A 23421-nucleotide genomic window follows, 5' to 3' on the forward strand; every position below is an offset into this window, starting at 1 on the left:
GAAACTTTTCTGTCGTAATTTAGTTTGCGTTGTGACATTTTTATCCTCTGTTTTTGTCTCCCTTGAAGACTCGAACAAGAAGAGCACTAACTTAATAGAAACATAGATGAATATACAGCATTTTATTATACTACAACAAAGGGCTTTCAATCAAACAAAGAATTAAGGTTCTAAAGAGTTCACTATTTAAACAAACATGTGGGATTCAAAGAGATTTGATGTATTATTTGAGATGTCAGCTTATAAATGGAAGAAGAGAGGAGAGATCATTTCATGTATTTGACATGATGTTGACAGGATATCTCTTCAAAGTGATGTTTATCTGAGACGAAGTGTGTTGGAAACATATCAGGTTTTTGTAAGGGTTTAGCCGGGGGGATATCCCCAAACCAACCCAACTTTCGGGGTAGAAAAGTTCAGTTAATGACAGCCCCCTTAAAAACCTAATTTAAATAAAACCATAACAATGTTTTCCTCACCATATTTTCACAGTTATAATAAATTCATCTATTCAACAAAGCATGTTAAAAAATGAAATATAACTGTTCATTTATTGTTTCAACATCAATTAGCATAACCTCCTCCATCCCATGATGCAGCACCAGCTCTAGTCAACCTGCACTAGATAATCACATGTTTTTAATTAAAATATATAAATTGGTTAATCAGGCTCTTCAGAGAGACATTTATTTGTTAATGTCATGCTCCTGTTACTTAAAACATGTTAAATGCATAGAAATTAGAACAAAGGGTTAACAGGCTGACGTTTATGTAAGGGATAATGCCCGACGAGCTGTCCTTTATCAGGTATTAATGGACGACGCAAACTCCATTAATTCCTGATAATCATCCCGCTTATACCACGGTCACTTGCCAAAGAAAATAAATTATTACCAATCATTTATATTTTCATGCGTTTTACAATCCAAATATAACGTTTTTCACAAGCCATGACTCTGTTTCCCTGGTAACACCTGAGGTTTTTGACTAATACCTGGAACAACCATTACCCGCCCGTAAGGTTATTTTGCAATGGAAACGTTGTTCACTCCTCTAGTAAATAGGACAGACCTTAGCTACGACTTGGCAACGGGAGATATTCTAGTCTCCTCAGCTATGAGCCAGAGAGCTAACGTTATGCATTGTACATATTTATAATTTGAAATTTGTCCCAGCCTTTATACCACAGATACTCTAGGGCAGTGGTCATCAACCTTTTAAGCCCAAGATCTCTGACCTCGACCTGTGTGTAAGGCAAGATCTACCTAATGAAGACTTGAGGAAAAACAGACAGCGCAGAATATATTTCCAATTAAAGGCCTTTTATTGAGTCTAATTGTATGAATTACATGTAATTCTTTGCTCGGCTTTTTTTAAATGCAATCAATAAAAAATAACTGAAAACAAAAAATAAAGCCATGTGCCCTATTTCCCATTTATAATATTGTACAACTGTACAACAACACACACACAGCAAACACAACACAACAAAGAGGAAAAAATCTACACACTTGCAGTGGACAGATATTGAAGTGTAATTAGCTGTTTTGCTTACCCAATAACCACATGGAATTTAACAAATGTATGATTCACATTTTAGAAAGTGGAACTGTAATGTGTATTAATAAAATTCTCAGTGCAATCAGGTAAGCGCCATGTCCCATCTAAAGCAGCATCACCTCACAACGCCATCTAAAGGCAAAACTCTTGCAGTCATGTTACTCAAATTAGTGTGATGGCTGTGACTGAATACTGTCAGTGAGTGCCTTGAAGTCTGGCTCATAGCTACAGACAGCCAGCCTGAGACAGTCAGTGAGGTGTCGGTCTGTAAGGCGGCTCCTGTACTTTGATTTGATTATTTTCATTTGTGAAAACGCCATTTCACAAAGATAAGTAGATCCAAAGTAGGCACTCACTATTAGTGCACATGCAGTGAGGAGAGGATCCTTCTCTTTGCAGACTAGTCCCCAAAAGTCATTGTCCCTTGATCTGGTTTTCAGCTCTATGTCATTTTGCCCATCAACCATCTCCACGTCAACTCCACTTGGGAAAGCAAATACCTGCTGGAATCTGTCTGCTACCTGTTCGATATCACTGGGCAGAAATGGGTTTGAGAGGAGTGCAACAATATCTTCCATGACGTCTAACTCAACAAAACGCAGATTTGACTAATTTGTCACTTTGTCCAGCTAGGCACAGTACTACTCAGGGTTAAAAAAAATCATTTTTTTAATGGCGCGTGACATTTTCTCCAAGTTGGGGAAGTGGGTCAGCCTCTTGTTCTTTAGGTGTGTGGTCCAAACACCCAGCTTGGCCTTGAACCCATTCAGTGCGCTACTCATGTGGGGCAGGTGTCTGTCTTTTCCCTGAAGCTCGTTGTTGAGTGTGTTAAGTTTTGCCGTTAGGTCTGTCAAAACCCCAGATCCAGTAGCCACGCATCATCGGACATTTCCTCGTGCTCCTCGTTCCTTGTTGACAAAAAAGTCTTTATCTCAGGCAGCAAGGCAACAAAACACTTTGCCACGACTCAACCCCCCGGACTTCATTGTGGAGAAGCAGGTCTCAGTATGCGGCATCGAGCTCATCCAATAACGCATTGAATAAGCGGTGCTGAAGCGCTAATCGAGTTTATCAGTTTGACCACCAGTGTCATGACATGGGAAATGTCCAAGACTTTCCCAACCAAGGCCTGTTGATGGATAACAGTGATAATCCATGAATGCAGCAAATTTGGGGTCATTACGGCACAGTGCTATGAAACCTGCCCGCACACCTCGCATTGCCGGGGCCCCATCAGTAGTAATGGCAACTAGTTTATTAATGGGGATGCCGTTTTCGTCAATATACTTTTTGAACTCCTGGTAAATGGCCTCCAGAGAGTGAGAGAGATGTGCTTGCAAAACTTATTATGAAAATGTATCATGCATAATATAGGATATGTGGATTTGTATTATTTATTTATTTTTTCGGGATCTACATGGAAAGCCTCAAAGCTTGATCACGATCACCAACCAGTCGATCACGATCGACTGGTTGGCAACCAATGCTCTAGGGCAGTGATCCTCACTATTTTTTTGACAAGAGCCACATTGGCATTGCAAAATCAAAAGGAGAGCCACTTTTATGACAACATGCTAAGTCACCTTTGCAAATGTGCATTTCTTCATATAAATTGGTGTTACGTCCCAGACTTAAGGGGATGAGGGGAATAATACAATTATGTTATTCCCAGGACTGGTCAGCGAAAGAGAGGACAAAGAGACATGTGCCTTGTTAAAAAACAGGAGTTTATTTTATTTAACAAAAATAAACAACAACACCGTCAGGTTGAACTCAAAACGCTGGCCTGCAAAAAGGTACCAGGATAGGCAGTCATGCAATCGGTTAACACAAAATACCGGTCTCCAAAAAAGAACCAGGAAACCAACAGAACAATGTTAAAAGATTCCCTGGCCACAGTCACCTTTCCACTGAAAGGGAGACATTAAGGCTTAAAACACACAGCTCACCCTTACCACTGCAAGGAAGTGACACACTGAACCAACCGAACTGCAGGCATCGGCCCACAGGACGTAACAACAAAACAACAAAAAAGTAATAACAATGGATTTTCATTTAAGACCAGATTTAACTTAATACTGTGATGAGCGGAAGCTGGCATGCATGTCCTTGACTTTCTTCATGTTGTATTTGTATTTGGTTGTTGCAATCACAGTGAGGCATTCAAGATGACCATGGGTCAGTCGGTTTCTCTGTTTTCTCTTGATAGTGTTCATGGTCGAAAATGTTGACTCACAGGTGTATGTGCTCATGAAGAAAGACATCAATTTCTGTGCAATTGGTTTCAAAGTGGGAAAGTCTGCTTCAGAAACCAAACTCCAGAAGTGGCCAACACCTGCTCTGAGTTCAACTTGGAGAATGTTGTTTGTTTGCAGCTCAATTATTTCACTCTCCAGAGCAGCACGATCACCAGGGCAGAGCTGTGTGATGTTTGACGTGAGGGAGGACACATCCACATGGAAGGGGTTTTCAATAAAATTGAAAATCTCCTTATGTTCAGTCACATCACTGAATCTGGATTCAAACTCACCCTCCTCAGCTCCTCCAAAACTTCAACAAATCTGCTGTAGCTGAAATGCTGCTGCAGAGATGGGTCACTTGTGGTTGTTGCTCTGAGTTTAGGGAAGTGGATGAGTTCTCTGTCAGGTATCCACAGAGCAGTTATTTTGTTTTGGAATGCTCTGACTGCCCTCAGCATGTCACTTGGAAGCTTGTCTCTTCCTTGGAGCTGCAAGTTGAGAGTGTTCAGGTGACAGGTAATGTCAGTAAGGAGGGCCAGCTGTATGATCCAGTGTGGGTCTTTCAGCTCTGGCTGGTGTTTCCCCTTGCTGTCCAAGAAACTGTTGATTTCAGGAAGGAGGCTCAGAAATCGCTACAGCACCCTTCCACGGGACAACCATTTTACTTCACTGTGCAACACTAAATCGCTGTACTCTGTGTCATAGTCCTGGATTAACTGTCTGAATTGTCTGTGGTTTAGTGCTCTTGAAACAATGTAATTGACCACATGCACAACCCTTTGCATCACATTTTGGAATTCACTGTTTCTGAGCTTTGATACCAGTGTCTCCTGATGAATGATGCAATGGAAGCTGATGAAATTGGGAATTTCATCTCTTTTTTTCATGAGGCCAACAAGACCCTTCTCTTTGCCTCTCATGCTTGGAGCAATATCAGTACACACACTTGCAAGTTTGGACCAGCTGAGATTATTTTCCTCAAAAAATACTAAAAGTGCATTCAGAATATCCTCACCTCTTGTTTGGCCATGGAGTGGTAGTAAGCACAACATTTCCTCTTGAAAACAGTTTTCTTTTGGGAACCTCACCCAAGTGCACAGCTGAGCAACGTCAGTGACGTCTGTGCTTTCGTCCACTGCAATGCTGAAACACGATGCAGCGCGCAGATCAGCCAACAACTGGTCACTTATGTCCTTTCCGATGTCTTCCATCCGCCTCATTATTGTTGAATCTGACAGCTGTAACCCTTTTATTTGTTTAAGGATGGCGTCCTTGTTGTCAAAGTCTGTGAACAGTATTTCTGCTGAAGCCAAAAAACAGTCTTTCACTATTTCTGAGTCGGAGAAAGGTTTTTTAGCCCACGCCAGAATCCACGCTATCTCATAAGACGCCTCTGTTACGCGCTCTGCAGTGGAGGTTGTGCGGTGGATTAGATTTTGCTGCTCAGACAGTGAAGCAGTGAGCTGTGCAGTTTTCTTAATTCTTAGTTCACTGCCAGGCGGGTACATTTCATTGAATTTTGGATGCGCCGTTTTGAAATGGCGCTCCAGATTGCTTCGTTTGAAACCGGCACGGGTTTGTTTGCAAATCAAACATAGAGGGTTCATACCATGCAAAACAAACAGGAATTCGTCCGTCCACTTCTCTTGAAATTTTCTGTGCTCATCTTGTATGCTTCTTATTTTTCGTTTTTTAATTACACCTGCCGTTTCTCTGCCCGTCCCCTCTCCGATGTCTTCCTGCTGATTTTTGTCCTCGGACTTATTTCCCTCATCCACACTGTTCGCCTGGTTTTTGAGTTCTTTTCTGTCCCTTTTTTATTAAAAACCGGTAGATTTCGTATTTCAGCTGGCAAGCGGAGCGTGCGGAGCTAGCGGAGCTTACGTAGCCCGCCTTTAAATTTTGAGCGGTCACGTGTTGTAAACAATGCCACACGCTTGCGGGCTGCGTTGCCAGGTTTGACAGGTTGACAATTCCCCCTTTAGGGATCACCATTAAGGCTTAATGCTTTTAATTTCTCCTTCATTATTTGGGTGAAGGGACAAGTATAATTCAGATGTTTGCGTTTTTGTAGTGCAGTGTTGTACGTTTATGAAGCACATTTTAAAAAATTAGAGCTGTCAGTTAAACGCGCTATTAACGGCGTTAACGCAAACCAATTTTAACGGCGTTAATTTTTTTATCGCGCGATTAACGCAATTATTATATTTTAGAAAAAAATATTTTTTTTTTTCTTTTATTTTTTCTTTGGCTCAAAACAAAGAAGCAGTAGCCTGACTGCTATGTTCAAATGACATTTTTTCAAAGCAGTCGTTTAATTGCACTATAGGCTCTTTTTTTGTATCGTCCTGTTTTGATCAGTATATGCCAATGTTGTTATCAATAAAAAATAATTTGCACAAGGCAAGCCGATGCACTTCACCATGTTGATAAGAGAATTAAAATGAGAAGAATAATGGGACAAAAAAATCAAGGGATATTTAGCATAGAAAAATAATTTGTGATTAATTGCGATTAATCGTGAGTTAATTATGACATTAATGCGATTAATCACGATTAAATATTTTAATCGCTTGACAGCTCTAGAAAAAATGTATTGGCTGTGTTACCACATAGGAAGCTACCATGCGAGCCACCAATTATAGCTTGACGAGCCGCATGTGACTCGTGAGCCGCGCAATGAGTAACGCTGCTCTAGGGTATCAAGCATCAACGCGTTGTCTGATTACAGTTTAATACATTTTTCACAATTTACCAGCTCTCACTTTGAAGAATGAATCACTCCATTCATTTCAATGGGAATCGCAACGGTCTATACTTTCAACATAAAGTGTACATATTTATAATTTGAAATTCGTCCCAGCCTTTATACCAGATACTCTGGGGTCTATAGCATATAACCGCGATTTCTGATTACAGTTTAATGCATTTTTCACAATTTACCAGCTCTCGTTTTGAAGGCTGAACAGACAATTCGACTGGAATTACTTAGCAGGTGTCCATATATCAGGAGTTAATGCACACCCTGCAGCCTATCAGAATGGAGTATTCCCCCAGACCGTGGTATAAATGCAGTTAATCAACAGGCTCTAATGTTTTCATGTCATTAATATAACAAACATAATTTAGCCTCTAGCATCGTTTTATATTGGATTCGGGCTTTGACTTTTGGCCAAAAATCATATTCGAAGTTCGTTTGTTTATTAATATTAGTATTCGAATATATTCGAATAAAATATTTTGACCATTAAATGCCTTCAGTAATACCTGGGCTGAATCTGAATACTTAGTACACACTATTTATGTTCAGTGTCTACTACTTGACCGTACTACACTTGACAGTGTAGTACGGTCTACAGCTATGCGTAGAACGCCTAGAACGGTCTACAGCTATGCGTAGAACGCCTCTGAACTCTTCCGAACACCGCCGTAACTCCACCGGATGTTTGGAGATGACGTGTCTCCCCTCAGATGCCGGCAAAATTACCTTGATAAGTTACCTGTTTTCCGTCTTGTCATCGTTGCTATTAAATTAAAAATGTCTCTTTTTACTTAATTACTTACTTTACTTTTTTACTCTTTTTAATGTCTCTTTTTTTCGCCGCTTTCTATGACGTCTTTCTAAGCCGCTGTTGGTAGTGTCGGGTCAGCCATCTCTTCTTCGTTCGTTACCAGACTCGTAGTCTGGTAACGAACGAAGAAGAGATGGCTGACTCGTAGTCTGGTAACGTAGAGGCCTACCGTTGTATACTGTGGCGGTAGTACGCATTCGGAAACGTTTTCCGTACTACACAATGCACACTGAGCATTCGGACGTGCTATATTTGTGGCGTACTACAAAATGCATACTATGAGTATTCGGATTCAGCCCTGGATTGGGCTTTGCGAGGTTTGTTTACAGGTGTTGCTATGGTTACCGGTCTTGCGTGTTCCAACGGTTTATTATGTTTCTAATAAATCGCTGTCTAATCAATACTTCATTCACTGCCTCTTCCGTGGTCATTACAATATTATGAATAGACTGCATGGGTTCTCCGACGTCTCTCCCTCTTGGCCTGCCCATAACAGGTTCGAATATTAAGGGCTGCCTAATATTCGTTCGAATTTTGATTTTTTTTTTTGATATTCGAATTATATTCGAATCACGAAGTTCGAAGTCAAAGCCCTATTACTAAGTAATTATAAGAACAGCCCGTTTGCTATAAAAAAGCATTCTTGATTTGAGTAGGGCTAAGTTTGAGTACAGCAGTAGATCAATTCACTTAGAGCCAGTCTGTCTCTGAGTGTATTTTTTGTTTAAAGGGGACATATTATACCACCAGGGGTGAGTGTGATTAGCCTTACAAGCCGTTTCGAAAATCTTCCCCATATGACATCACTACTGGGCGTGTCCACCTAGATCTGTGCTGGATAGATGAGCAACGTTTACTTCAGTCCACTGGGTAGGATGGTAGACTGATGTATCCAGCACAGATCCAGGTAGACACGGCCACTAATAATGTCATATGGGGCAGATTTTCGAAACGGCTTGCAAGGCTTATCACACTCACACCTGGTGGTATAATATGTCTCCTTTAAGAGAACAAAAATCCAACTTAGTAGCATCTCTTAGTTGCTTGTTTTGAAGTATGACAATGATAATGCATGCCTCAGCACCACTGGAGACATCAAGTGTTATTTTATGAACATTCCAACGGTCAACTTTGCATTGGGCTGGGAAATGCTGCCATAAAATTCCATGAAAGGTGCTCCACTGCCTGCGTTGTGGTGCATCTGAAGACTGCATCGATACAAAATACAAATCGCCTTGCTCTCAATGGCAAACACTATAGCGATAGATCATAAATCTCACTGGTAAAGATTGATATTCTTTGCACACAATGTTTTCTAAAACTTACTTTTAAAAATCCTTTTAGGATATACTGTCAAAAGTCAAAATAGAAAGTCAAAATAGTAAAAAAAAAAACAGCATAGTTACAATAGATTAATAAAGGTGAGTTAATAAAAAAGTGTTTGAATTCAAAAACTCATCTACATCACTGGAGCAGAGCCAGAATGTAACCATCAAAAGACAGAACCTCCAGCAGTTTCGTACTAAAAGCTGTTGTTCTCTGTTTAAAAAAAGAAAACAAACATTAAATTGAGCTTCAGTTGGAATAACATGAGACTAGAGGTTCCTTGACCCTAGCGCATAAGACGTCTGAATAAAGAGAGGAGACCCCAGAGGGAAATCAAACCAAGGCTGATCTTCTGTTTCTCTGGCTGCTAACTTTTCTCATTAGAAAAGGAAAGCCAGACTTTTTAAAAATACTTTCCCATACTCTAAACTCAGGGCCATCCTGATCAACTCTGATCTACTTCCATGGCAGGGAATAAAGTGAATTCCGTGATTATTATTGTTGATAAATGTATTTAATTATGAATAGAACCTCTGTTACTGCCCTAGATAACAAAAAATAAAAGCTTGATTATAACTTTCAATATTTATAATCCATATTATGAATATTTATTGTACTTACTGCAGATACTTATTTCAACATTATTCCATAGTGTTGTTTGAATTGAATGAACTGATTTATTTTAGACAGATGAATTCATAGACAGGACTCATGTCAGTAATAACAGTGGTGTGTCTTGCAAGCTGGTTGTTGGATGTAGTTGCGATAGATCTCAATGAAAAGAACGTGAAACAGGAGTTAACATAACTGTGCTCTTGTTCCTATGAGAGATGCTGCTCTCGAGTTGAAACCCAATTCACACTAAATTCCAGCAGTTCTATCCACATGCTTAACCTTAATCAAAAGTATGGCTATACTGCACCACGCAAGTGTTTAAATAGTTTTTTTTATCTTATTTTTTTTGGTGTTGGTGGTGCTCTTTCCAACCCCAGCATGCCTTGGCATCAATTCCGTCCCTGGGCTCACATTAAGCTGTGGAATTTGTGTTATTCTGTTGTTTTATTTTATTCTAATTCAAATGACGCCTTAGCTACCCCCTTCATCCATAAATCTGAGCTCTCATCGGAAGCTTATCTCGTATTCTCAGCACATGAAGTTAAGTCAGCAGTCCGTACCAGACCGGGGGCTTTGGCCACCGGCGGCTCTGCTAACTATTTGCTTGTGGATGCTTGTTGTTTGTTCTTTACAGTTTTCCTGTGGGACCCGAGTCTTTCCTGCTCGCTAGTTATTCATTCCTGTCAGCTCCTTGTCTGTAAACAAAGTTAATGTCATGCGGAGGACTTTCTCACACTGCTTACAGAATAATTAATGTCCGTTAACACTCAACTATACGCCTGCAATTGCAAATTGCGCAAACTGTAAAATAATGGCTTGATTTAGAACTTTTCTCTATCTGCTGTGTGTCTACTGTATACTTGTTTCTATCTATCTAGCTTTGTATCTGGCTTTGCAAGATTCAACTAGTTCTATCTATCTAGTTGTTTATAGCTAGGCTTTTAGCTCTCTCTCTTTGTCCATATATATATAAATATTATGTCTGTTTGTCTATCTTATAAGGAAACTACGAGTGTATAGGTGGCTAACCCCTGCTCTACCTGTCTACTAAATATTTGTTTCTTATGATGTCATTGTATCTGTCTATTCAGCTTTTTATCAGTCTATATCTATGTGTCCGTTGCAATGCTTCTATCTATCTCTCCCTTTATCTACATATCTGTTTTCTGTCCGTCTAATTATTAGACCCTGTGTATATTGGGCTAAATCCTGCTCTAGGTGTGTACTAACTAATGTTTTTTGTTGATTGATCTTGCCTCACCATTTGACGATTAGGCTAATATCTCTTATATCACTATACATAATCTTAAAATCCACCAAAGACCAAAAAATCGACAAGGAATATGACCTTTTGGGCTGAACTTGGAAAATAAAGAGTGATCATCGTCACGTAAATGTGTTGGTTATGTTGTCATGGTTACTTTCTTAAGCCCAAGGCTGTGATTCAAGCACAGAAAGCAACATTATGTACGTCCGTTATATACCTACCCAGACTTTGGTAAATATTCAACACTTCAAAAGAAAATCTTTGGTCTTCCTTATCCACCTTCATATGTGAATCAATAAACTTTGAAGTGAAGGTTGCAAGGTAAAGCTACTAGGCACAGATGTCATAAATAAGATGCTGACTTTTCTTTGAAGGACATCCAGATGAGGTTTATATAAGACCACCATCGGAGGAGGAAAGGTATCCTTCCGAAACCTCTCTATAAAACAGTGCTACGTTCCGAGAAACAGATTGGGTATTTTTTTCATGGTTGATTCACTCAGCAGGATAATTGTTTGATGGAATGGTTCCAAATTATTTTTTTTAACTTTGTGATTATAGTTAACGTGATCAGATTAACACAATGCCCAGAGAGAATTTTGCCATATTACGGAACAGTGGGTAAACGCTAGCCTGTTACTTGCAGTAATGTTTCACAGCAGCGTCCCCATGGGTTTTAATTAGGTGTTTAGGTGTTTATGTGCCTGGTGAAGTCAGGTTATACACTTAAGCATCACGGGAATATCGGATCCAGAAGTTTGACAATGCAAGCCAAACTTCTGCAGTAAGACTGCACAGCGCCTGGACCGGGAACCAGAAAGTGAGAGGGGCGGAGCTACGCATTGTTTCCTGTTTTGATGAGAGTTTATTCTTCCAATGACAAACTCATTCTTGAGTGACAACATGGAGGATTCAGAAGATGATTGACTATTGGAAAAGTTGAGTTGACCAGGGCTTGCTGAGTTTTGGTTCTATGATGACCAAGGAGTGATACTGAAAATGAGAAGACAATTGTTTAAACAGCTGTATATGGTTCAACCCCACATGTATAGTCTATATAGTTGGATGTCTTGAATACCTAATGGCATCTCAGAACGACCACCAGAGAGGGCCCAACCCGCTACAAGCCGTTAACCCTTATCAACGTTAGTGCTACAAACTATTCAAAGACATTAAGTCTGTTTGTATATGTGTGTGAGTGTGTGTGTGGTGGGTGTCTATTAGTGTGCACTAAAAAACACTAATACAAACCAATAATGCTACAAACAGCATCCATTTAGCATTAGAAAAACGCTAGATCTACAAACTGTTGGCTCTTTAAATTGCAAAACATTATTTGCTTTGCATTAGGCTTATGCAATTGTATCATCATGTATTGACACTTAAAATGGCAAACAATAACTATAGAGCAAATATGATGTTGCAAATTTGAAGCCGATAAAACGGATCAAAAGCTTCACAAGTACCAGATGACTTAACATGCACCTGCAGAGTAGGCTTACACACTAATTATTACCATTAATGGAGGATTTTGATTTAGAATTACAAGCTGCAACATGGCTGTCCTTACCTACCCAAAAAATAGAGTTTTAATAGCATGTTGTTTACTGAAAATAAGTCCCCTTTTATCTCATAAATTGCATGTAATTACTTAACCTTTTTTTTTCTCACTGCAGCCATTGCTTTTGTTCCAAATAATCGGAGCTACTAATCAAGCAAAGGATAAAAGATAAAACAATCATCCGCCCACAACTCAATCACCCCAGCCATGTTCTCTCTTAAATCATTTGGTGTGTGGAAACAGGGAATCTACTTTTGAACGAAAGGGCGCTGACAGAGAGAATATTATGTAACGCAGGGTAAAGGTAAGACTGCACAATGTTCCTTGTGTACATTGGTCATCTTCCATGAAACTTCTCAATAAATAATTCACAAGTCGCCCAGATACATTCTGTCCACATCAATTTTACTGGAATAATGAGAACCCCCTGGTATGGGGAAAAAGCAAAACAAAACCAGAAATTTAATTCATGGGAGGCCGACTTTATTTTTATATTGGCCAACACTTTTTGGGGAAAATAAAGATTTTTTTTCCTCAGCATAGTGTGGAAGGGGTTTTAGACTTTAGTGGAAACTGGTAAACCCTTTGGTATATAAACATGCGTTCATACTGTCACATTAACATCTATCGTCTGCCTGTCCAGTAGCTTTTCTTTTTCTATTAAAGCTTATATTCATTTACGATTTACCTGAATGAAGGGTAAAAGAAGTGGTGAAAGAAACTCATCAAAATGATTATAAACGTATAACATCATTTTATAAATGTAAAACAAAAGTGTGCTTCTCATTTACAGGTTGTTAAATTAATCAAAATTCAACAAAAAATACATTTATATCTGACACATATTACTTTTTAGGAACGACAAAGTTATTTTCATTTGAGAAAGGCTGAGGGCAGGTTGTTAATGTAGGGAAAAATAAAGTCTTCTTACAAACCATTCACGCTCAGCCATCCAGCACTAGCATAATAGTATTTCAGTGTCATATTATAAAGTTGGAAGCCACTGCAACAGCGCTTTGGTTAATTTAATTTAATCATGCGATTGTAGCTTATTCACAAATACATGCCTGAAAATGGAAAACAACAAAAAAAAAATGAAAATGCAACATTAACATTAAAAAATATTTAAATGTTTCAATCAATTTAGTTAAGTAATAAAAATGCTTCATAGTTTGATGTACGGCAGAACATTAATTAATGAATTTTAATGTCATTGATATGGACTGTTGTTAAGATGTATATCGTATTTCATTGTCATGCGTGAATAATAGAGGCTACTCTCGGGGTCTTGCAGTGTATGGGGGCTGGGGCTGCAAACAGGGTAGCAAACTCTTTTAAACTTGGCTCCTGAGTCCTGTCTGGTTATTCCCATTCTGCTTGCCACAAAATTAATATATATACATACAACGTAAGTATGCTATTGAATGCGGAACGGGAGCAAGTCTGATATCATTCAACAGTGCTTTGTGTAAAAGTTAGTTTATGGTGGCGGTCCTATTCTGTTGGTATTAGCTTACTTATGTCAAAGACCCTAAAAGCTTCTTTATTGAGAAACGGAAGAAACAATGTGGTTCTTAGGGTACTCATGATACAACACGGGCAGGCAGCACGTCGACATTTGTGTCCTGCTTGCTAGATTGTGTTTTCCCCTCAAGATGAGCAAGATGCTTTGTGTGTGTGTGTATGTGTTTTGGTTTTTTGGTTAGGACGTTTTGGACAAAGGGACGTTACGGAGTGTTTTGAATGGGGTTATTTTGACTGGTACTTCTGCTTTGTGAATGTGAATTTGTGAATTGAAAAAATAAATAAAAAGATCAAATCTTATTTTTACATATCTAACAAATCTCCATTGAAGATAAATAATGACGGTAAGGGAATTACATAAATGGTCAACTGGGTAAGTAGCAGATGCAAACAAGGAAAAAACTAGCCAACCAAATATTTATATCCACAAAACTTCCCTGAAACAGCAGAAGTAACGCAGCTCCAAGGTAAACAACCTGAGATAGATTGACGGTTTGAATCAGAGATGGAAACCTTATTCCCCTTAAAGTGACAGTGCCCTAATACATGTACATTTATTGAACTGTACAATACTTCACATTCTACATGGAGCGTGTTGCTTTTAAGATAATAAGTGATTTCTGGCTGATGATAAATGGCTGCCTTTATGAATGTCGGCAGAATCAAATATGAGATTATTCGTTCATACCAGCCACTGAATATTCTCCCCGGACAATGTGGAAGTATTTAAGCCCTGCCCCCCAAGGCAAGCCTGCCAACATGCAGAGCTAATGCTTTTCTGCCAGAGCATGGCTGGAAACATGGAATATACCAGCGGCCACTGGTTCGCCACAGGGGAAATAACCCGAGGCAAGCTACTTCTTGTATTGTTTTGAAATGTTATTATGAAAGAAGAAACATGACATGGCACGACTGGAAAAGGCAGAATACAGTACAACGTGTTCTTTATCAGTTTTTAGGGGATAGGAATTATGTGACAGTTTTTCTTACTGACTGAACCGTCCAAAAGAGACCAGGGAGATTTTACCCTGCTTCCAACTGCAATCTTACAAACAGCGGATTGTGGAAGACAACAATCAGACAAGTCACAATGCTGTCCTCTGTCCCTCAGCAACACATCCGTCCATACCAATAATTTCAACACACTTTCCCCAACAGAAAAAACAACTGTAAGCTTCAGGTAGGGACATTACCAAGAGCGGAGCTCTTTTCAGCATCCTGAGACCAGACAACACCATAAAGAGAAGTCCTTGCTTTTGCCCATGCTTTGGACTTCTCCTTGCGGAGCTCTTGTAGACACAAGCAAACTCCCATCTGAGGCCTCGGGTGATTGTATGTTAGGCCTTGGATTATTGTTTGTTTGTTTTATGATTGTTTTATGTTGTTTTACCTTTATTACCTAAATATATTACCTTAATTGTTTAATAGTTGGGATGATTCTTTATTCTTTCTCAGTTTATACAAAAACGATTGAGGTGGCTCAAAATTCACACCACATTGATCATTAATTGAATCTTGAATCTTGATTTTCATATTATTATTATTTATTCTTTCTGAAAATAACATATCCAAAGTAAATAGAGTATATCTCCATAGCTGCAAGGTGTAACAGCTGGGTGAGCTACAGAGGATATTGGACTCAAGAAGCCAAAGAAGTAGTCGGGAGTAAACGGGCAGAAATCTGGAAAGCGGGAACCGTAAGTATCACTCGAAAGGCTGGAAACTCTTTATTTAAAGAGCAAAGAACTTGCCTATAAGTAGTGAAAACCGGAGAAAAACTAAATGGAGAAAACACCTAAGGTGAGTGAGGACAATCAGAGATGCAAGAAACATAAGGACAGGGAGTGAAATAATCAATGAAGGGGGCGAGATGTGACAGTACCGCCCCCCTCCCCCCCTCTTGGGACGCCACCTGACGTCCAAGGCTGATCCGGGTGGAGTCGGTTGAATTCCCGAATGTGAGCTGAATCCAAAAAGTTGCTTGAAGTAACCGAAGACCTCTCCTCAGAAGCATACCCGCCCAGTCCACTAGGTACTGGCATCCACGACACAAGCGACAAACAGCCAGCAGTCCCTTGACTGTGTAAACCCGTCCCCCGTCGATGAACCGGGAGGGTGGAGGAGGCCTGGAAGCGGGAACTAAAGGGCTCTCCATCACCGGTTTAACTCGGGCCACATGGAAAGGATAAACCCTCATGGAACTGGGAAGCCGGAGTCTCACAGCTACTGGATGATCACCTTAGAGCTGGGGAAGGGACCAACGAACCGGGGAGCCAGCCTACGGCACCCCACCCGAAGGGAAAGTTCCCAAGTCGACAATCAGACCTTCTGGACGGGTTGGTAGTTAGAAGCCTTGGTTCGCCGGCGGTCCGCCATCTTATTGTATCAGACTTAGCTTCTGAGGAGCATCTGTTGGGGCTGGCTGCAGGTGCAGCGACACCAACGATTGAGTGCCTGCGCAGAGGGGACACTGACTCCGTTTCCAGGTTAGCAAATAGTTATGGCTGGTAACCGTAAACACACTGAAAGGGGAGAGACCAAATGCAGAGCAAGACAAGGTATTGTGTGCGTAATCTACCCATCAGCCGTTTGCTCCATGAGACAGGGTTCTGGCTCCTGCTCTGTCTGGCCGTAGGACTGGGGGCGATACCCAGAGGAGACAGGCCGAGGCGCCAAGAAGCAAACAAGGCTTTCTAGAACCGGGAAATGAACCATGGACCCCTATCAGACACCACATCCCATTCCCTAGGGAATCCATGGAGATGAAAAACATGGGATAACATTGCCTATGCTGTTTCCTTGGCGGCGGGCAGCTTAGGCAGACGAATGAAGTGTACCATCTTTGAAAATCTGTCCACTACCGTTAGAACAATGGGATTACTTCCGAAGGTAGTAACCCTGTGACAAGATCCAAATAGATGTCTGATCAGGGGCGATGACGCACCCGAAGCGGACGCAGGAGATCCGTAGGTGGGTGACGGAGACCATGTTCCGGTCTTACCCAGGAAAGGTGGCACATAATACCCAACCTCCCACTCCACGGCCACCAGAACCGTTGCTTAACCACAAACAGTCTGCCGTATTCCAGGGTGGAAGGAGAGAAGTGAGGTATGGGCTCAATGGATGACCTGACCAAAATGAGAAGCTGGAACAAACACTGTCCGGTACTTGAACACCCGCATAGTTAGTTTTTTAACCCCATGTTGTTGAAGTGGGTACAATATCTGCTCAGTCACAAAGACTATCAATATAAACGCAGGCAGAATGATGTTTTCCAAGACTGCCTCATCCATCCATCCGTCTTATAAAGGCTTAAACAAACCCTTAAGCGTGCTGACGTAGGACAGCTACAGTACTACAGACTAGCATGTGTCTCCACGATCCCTGATCGCCCAAAGCAAACAGCGGGGAGAGCAAGGCATCTCCACCTAGCCTGGATATCTCAAACCACTTTGTGCCACTGGCTGCTGATGATCCTCCGGCTCCTGCCTCTCCCCAGACAGTTAGCCCTGCGGATCATATATTATTCATATATACTCGCTACACATCACTCCCTCAGTTTATTAGCCTTGACCGAAACATGGATTAACCAGAGGATGCGGCCACACCCTCAGCAGCATGGACCAACAATGCTTTCACTCACACAAGCCATGTTTCTGGCAGAGGAGGCGGGACGGGATGCTTGGTAGCCAATGGCTGGAGCTTTACACAGTTTCTACCTGATCAATGTTTTAATCCCTTCTAAAATCATGCCATTATGGCACTGCACCGGTGGGTGTGGTTCGGTTCGATAAAATAAGGTGCGTCCCCGTTTCCAACGCCAAAAGTGGTTGGGTATCTTCTTAGGCTCAAGATCCCTGACCTCACCCTTGGTGAAAGGAAAGATCTAACTACCGTATTTTCCGCACTATAAGGCGCAACGGAGAATAAACCGCAGCAGCTAAATTGAATGATGTGTACATATATAAGCCGCACTGGACTATAATCCGCAGGTGTTTTAATGTTTAATTACCATTAGGGCTGGCCCGAATGCAAATTTTCAGGCTTCGAATACTCGTTGGTTTTTACGAGCGAATATTCGAATACTCTTGAATTAAGAACTAGTCTCTTTTATTTGCAACAAACATTTTGTGCTTATTTGTGTAGGATGGAAAAAAATCATTTACACAGCTAATGAACTCGATTTTTTTATTTTATTTTTACTCGTTTCATTTAGTGCTAACGTTAAAGTTCTTAGCAATAGGACCGACTTAGCGGGGCTAATCAAGCCGTAGCTATTGAGCGAGCCAAGCTGGGTCAATTATCTATGCTTATGTATTTTTCATAGAAGATTAATACGTGTTGGGTTCCGGAGGGTGCTTGAAAAGGTTATTTCGGTAAGATACTGCAAAGTTAGATCACTAAAATATGCATGTTGTGGCTTGGCCGACTTTCAATTAATGGTGCCGTCCGCAACCACCGGGCCGGCCCGGTATCCGGCCGCATCTTTACAACATTGATAGTTTATGACAGTGCTGGACATATCTCCATGTCCCATTTCTCCCCTTTGATGGCATTATCCATAGTACATTTACTGTAGTAAAGACATTTTCGTTATAATTGATAACAAGAATTACCACAAACTCGCTAATAGGCGCTTATCGCTAGTTAACGAACAGGCTAGCTAGCGATTTTTACAACATGGATGATAGTGCATGACAGTACTGGATATATCTCCATGTCCCATTTCCCCCTTTTGATGGCATTATCCATATTCCATTTACTGTAATAAAGACATTTTCGTTATAACATGGATAACAAGCATAACCACAAAATCGCTAATAGGCGCTAATCAATAGTTAGCGGACATGCTTGGAAACAAACTTTACAACATGGATGATAGTTCACACAGTACTGGACATATCTTTATGTCCCATTTCGTTCAACAAAATGGGACAATGATATCCATGTGTTCCTAACCCTAAATCAGTGCTGCCAATGAGCACTTCAGCTTGCCGCTAGAGCTTTAGCTACTCTAGCTGCTACCTGGTCTCCGTATGCTTGGGTTATGCCAAAATATACAATCGTCTCCTTTCTCTACATTAACTAATTGTGTGCAGACTATTGCAACTCCACATTAGTTGGTCTCTCTGCATGTACTGTCAAACCACTTCATCTTTTCACATCCAAAGAGGCCCCATGTAACTCCTCTGCTCGCATCACTGCACTGGCTCTATTGAAGCCAGATATAAATTCAAATCATTTACTTTGGCTGGTTCTCACTAGGTCAACGCCATCAAATCTAAGTGAGTTAATCCAGCCCTATACCCCTGCTAGAACACTGCGTTCCTCCTCCGAGCGACTCTTATGTCGGGCCAATGTCACCACCAGGTCCAATCAAGACTTTTATCATTTATTTTACCTCAATGGTGGAACGAGATACCAAGCGTCATTCACTCGGTCACTAGCTAGAGACGTAACTGATCTAGCCAAATCTAATGTCTTGAGACTCTATTTTTCTTTTTATTTACTCATCATTTTTAATATTTTGTACTTGCTTGCAAGTTTTTAGTAAGACCACATATAACTTCTGCTGTGGATTATATTACAATAATGCTGCTTTACAAATATGTTGTATGTTGCCTTGGGCAAAGGCGTCTGCCAAATGAAATTAAAGTATCAAAGTAAAGTAACAGTTGCTTGTCTGACCACATCCTCAATGCCCCAAGTGACAGCCCCCGCCACGCATGAAAAGGGTAGGATATTGGGGGGAGAACTTGAAGCAGGATCTTAAAGACGAGAGAGCATAACTCTTCTTTGAACCAGGACAGTAAGAAAGAGTGAACTCAAATGTATATGCCCACGCCTGAGGCATCCACGATGAACTGCTGACCGGAATCTGGAAGGTTGAGGACGGGTACCGAGGTGAAGCTCTGCCTCAGCCTTCGGAATGCCAGATCAGCCTGGGGAGACGCCTGAAACTTCACCTTAGAAGGGGTAAGGGCATGCATTGGGGCAGCAAAGCTAATAAAGCATCTGTAAAAATTAGCAGGCGTTCAGCAACATGAACATGTCTGTTCCTCTTACCGACTAGCTTGGAAAGAAAGAGTGCAGGGACAGGAACAAGTCATTGGTCGAGACTGCTGCTGGAACCGGAGACGGGACAGCGATCTCCAGACTTGCCAATAAGTGCTGAAATTGTTCACTTAAACCATTTTTTTAAAAGACTGAAAAACCTTATTGTGTTCCGCAAGCTCCCTTACTCCCTGGCAGATTGAGGTGTTTTACTCCTAATGGTAGATAATCTGGTTCCCTTGGGCTCGAAAGGCGTAATGGGTAGGTACACGGGTAATCAGTTGGAGATCAGGCAAACAATCCGGCATGGACAAGGCAAAGGCGTGGTCGGGAGTAAAAAGGCAGGAATCAGAAAACCTGGAACCGTAAATTTTCCTCAGAAAATACATGGACCCTTGATACAAAGAACAAAGAACTGGCACCGAAGCAGGGAAACAAGCTGACTTAAAGGGGAACTAAGCATTTTTGGGCTAAATGTATCGCAATATAACAGGTTAAGAGTCATTGTGATGGTTCTATGACACTTTATTGGTTGATTGGTCGCTGTCTCATCTCAGCCTAGCGCATCTTGGCGGAGAAAGGGAATATGCAAGTTTCTGCCGGCGGCCCGCCGCCCACTCTCGCGGGAGTCTTGGGTCTTGCGATGTAACAAATTGCTTTACGGCACTACAGACCCACAGACCCACACTACAGACCCACAAATCATCATGGATAAGCCGACTAAAAAGAGACAGAGAAACCCAATGTCGGAGGAACATAATAAGAAAAAAGGGAGACTGACCGACAGAGAGGCCAGACACGAATAAACATTGGATGAGCTTCTCAGGAATAGCGTGTGTATTGTTGATCTCTCTGACAAACCAGCATCGCGTATCCCCACAACAATCCTATCACGGATCATTTCCTCACGCAAGTCCCCATAGTTGCAGGGTTCTGCCATCTTATGTACATCCGTAATAAAGTGCTCCACACGCTCTCCGACTTCCTGGCTTCTTCTGGTAAATTTTGCCCGCTCATAGGCTATATGACATTATGTATTCCGACAATGTGGTTATCAAAAGCCCTCTTAACCGCTGCATAGTCCTTTAGCTGCTCCGGGGTTAGAGGTAGGGAACTCAAGATATCATCAGCCTTATCTCCCATTATGTAGACCAAGGAATTTACCTGATAATTCCCCTCTTTACTTGCCAGGCCAGACGCTGTCCTGAAGCGTTCAAACCTTCTGATCCATGTGTGCCACGAGCTGGGTTCAAAATCAAAGCTTCTGGCGGGGAAAAAGTCACTAGTTGCTCCATAGCGGCAGTGCAGAGTTGACGGTGGGTTAGTTTAGCTCGTCGGCTATCACTGTCCGTCCGTAGATTAGCCTCTTGTTGTCTTTAGCCTTGTCGTGACGCACCTTCATTCACCAAACTTCTGCAAAGTGGACGGACTGGTCCTCACAGGTATATAAGACTCAAACCGTCATGGTTGTAGCACTTCTGACACCATGTATTGTTGATCTCTATTTGTACAACTCAAGAACAACAACGTGCTGTAATCTCCATAACTTTATTAACACTTCTTCAGCTCAACATTACTGAACACAGACTGACCTCACAGTTCCGCAGCGCCACTCCCTGCCGTACTCCTGCCATTACAGCGTGAGCTGAAAGAAAAATACTGCAAATCGGATGCTGAATTGGCCGTGTTGCTCTTGAAATTGTAAGTACACTAGGGTGAACTTTGTCCTCGTGGCTTTCTTGATGTTGATATTCTTTGTAAAAATGTGGTTGCTCGATCGTTTTGTTGTGAGCCCTATATGTTTCTAGCTTGCTTGCTTGCTGGGGTGTTAGCGTACTCGCTACCAAACACCTTTGTTTCCTTGGTTGTTTTGCTGTTCATCTGGCTTGTCCCCCAGATACAGGCTAAATCCCTGGATCCAGGTTCTTGTTTATTTAGATCATAGACCGCAATTTGAATGCCTCCGATTTTCCTAAGAGTGTAGCCTATATCATGTAACATGTCCCGCTGGCCATATAATGCAGTACCCTGCACGAGAGCTGCTATTTAGCATCTATTTGTCTGCACCAGAACTGTTACATTTTACGAGACGTGAACCTCCATCATAGGTTTAGCCATGTTATTCCTTTGGTGTAGTTCCCCGAGTGTAAACATGTTTGTAAAAAGATTGCTTTGTTAGCATTGTTATGAGTTATCGTTACGAGGCTTGATGACCCGAGACGGCTGGGCCTGCTTGCCCTGGTACAGCCACCACCCACATCCGAACTTGTGCAGATAAAAGTGTCACGAGGAAATTCAGAGAACCATCAAGAAGATCGGGATCAACCGATATGGATTTTTTAGGGCCAATACCGATTTTTCTTCATCAGCCTTAGCCGATAACCGATACGCCGATACCGATTTTCTTGAGCCGATATTTGGAGCAGATAATACCCTGGAAATCCAGCGAGAGCACAATTTGAATTTGCTCAGCGAGTCACTCCAGGAACGAGCAATATACTTGTGTATATTCTGGGCCTCCCCTTGCCCAGAACATTAATCAATCACATCGATGTATCAATATAGGGGGGCCAAAAGCATTGCAGTTTTACCGACCGGATACGGCAAGGGTCTTATCTATTGGTTAGCTCCTCTGGTCTGGATACGTCACACCTTGTATTCTTGCGATTGGTCATAGTGTTATCCAATGTGTGTTATCCAGTGATATTTTCAAATGCATGCTTGGTGCCGCCCCTCGAGTTTGGCCAGACCCTACTGCTTTCTAGATGTGGGTGTGGATTTATAGGCTAAGCCCCCCTCAATTTACATCATAAAAATGACAAGATAATGATAACAAATGTTACAATGTCTTAAATTAAAATTGATTGAACTGTCAGTAAATAATGCCGAAGAAAAAAAAAGATCGGCCGATACCGATTATATCGGCCGGCCAATTTATCGGTCGATAACAAAGAAGATGCTACACAATAGCCGTAAGGCAAAAAACAAAAACAAAAAGTGTGTATTATTGAGAAAATGAAAAAGGTGGTGCAAACATTTGTTATATTAAAAAAGGGAAACATTTTAAAACCATGTACAATAATATTTATTTAAAATGTTTATTTGCAAACATTTACACGAAAACATGAATGTGTCCCTAATCTTCCACACACAGCATCTGGCTACGACAACTCTCCTGCAGACACTGGCGACAGCATACCCTCTTGATGTCTGAATCCAACTCCGTACACAAGTGACGTTCTTGAGCAGATAGATAAATGTAGGATTGCTGCGCAAATTGTTTGCGCTATCGTTATGTACTATTTTGGGCAACACTCTTACACTGATCCTTCTGTTCAACCAAAGATTAAACAATTCCAATCTATGATATAAATCTCCCCGTCAACTATAAAATAGTTGTAGTATGTTTATTGTAACACAAATACACCATTTCAAAATGTATAACCTTGTCTACCCTTTATGAGCATCTACCTCAGACATGAGCCCACGCATTCGCCGGCTTCTTTGAAAACAAATGCAAATGGCTAGCGTAGAAGTGCATGGGCAAGGGTCGTCAACTAGTTGTTACGACAGTGTTGTAAAATATCTGCTACGAAGCTGTAGAGAACAGTCTGAGCGCAAAACGAGAAAACGGCGAAGAAAGGGACGATCCTGCATAGTGGGACTTTAATACACAAGCAGGGGAACTTTAATGAGGGACAG

The sequence above is a fragment of the Gadus chalcogrammus genome, chromosome 14 (genome assembly GCF_026213295.1).
Source record: "Gadus chalcogrammus isolate NIFS_2021 chromosome 14, NIFS_Gcha_1.0, whole genome shotgun sequence".
In the NCBI taxonomy this organism is placed as follows: domain Eukaryota; kingdom Metazoa; phylum Chordata; class Actinopteri; order Gadiformes; family Gadidae; genus Gadus; species Gadus chalcogrammus.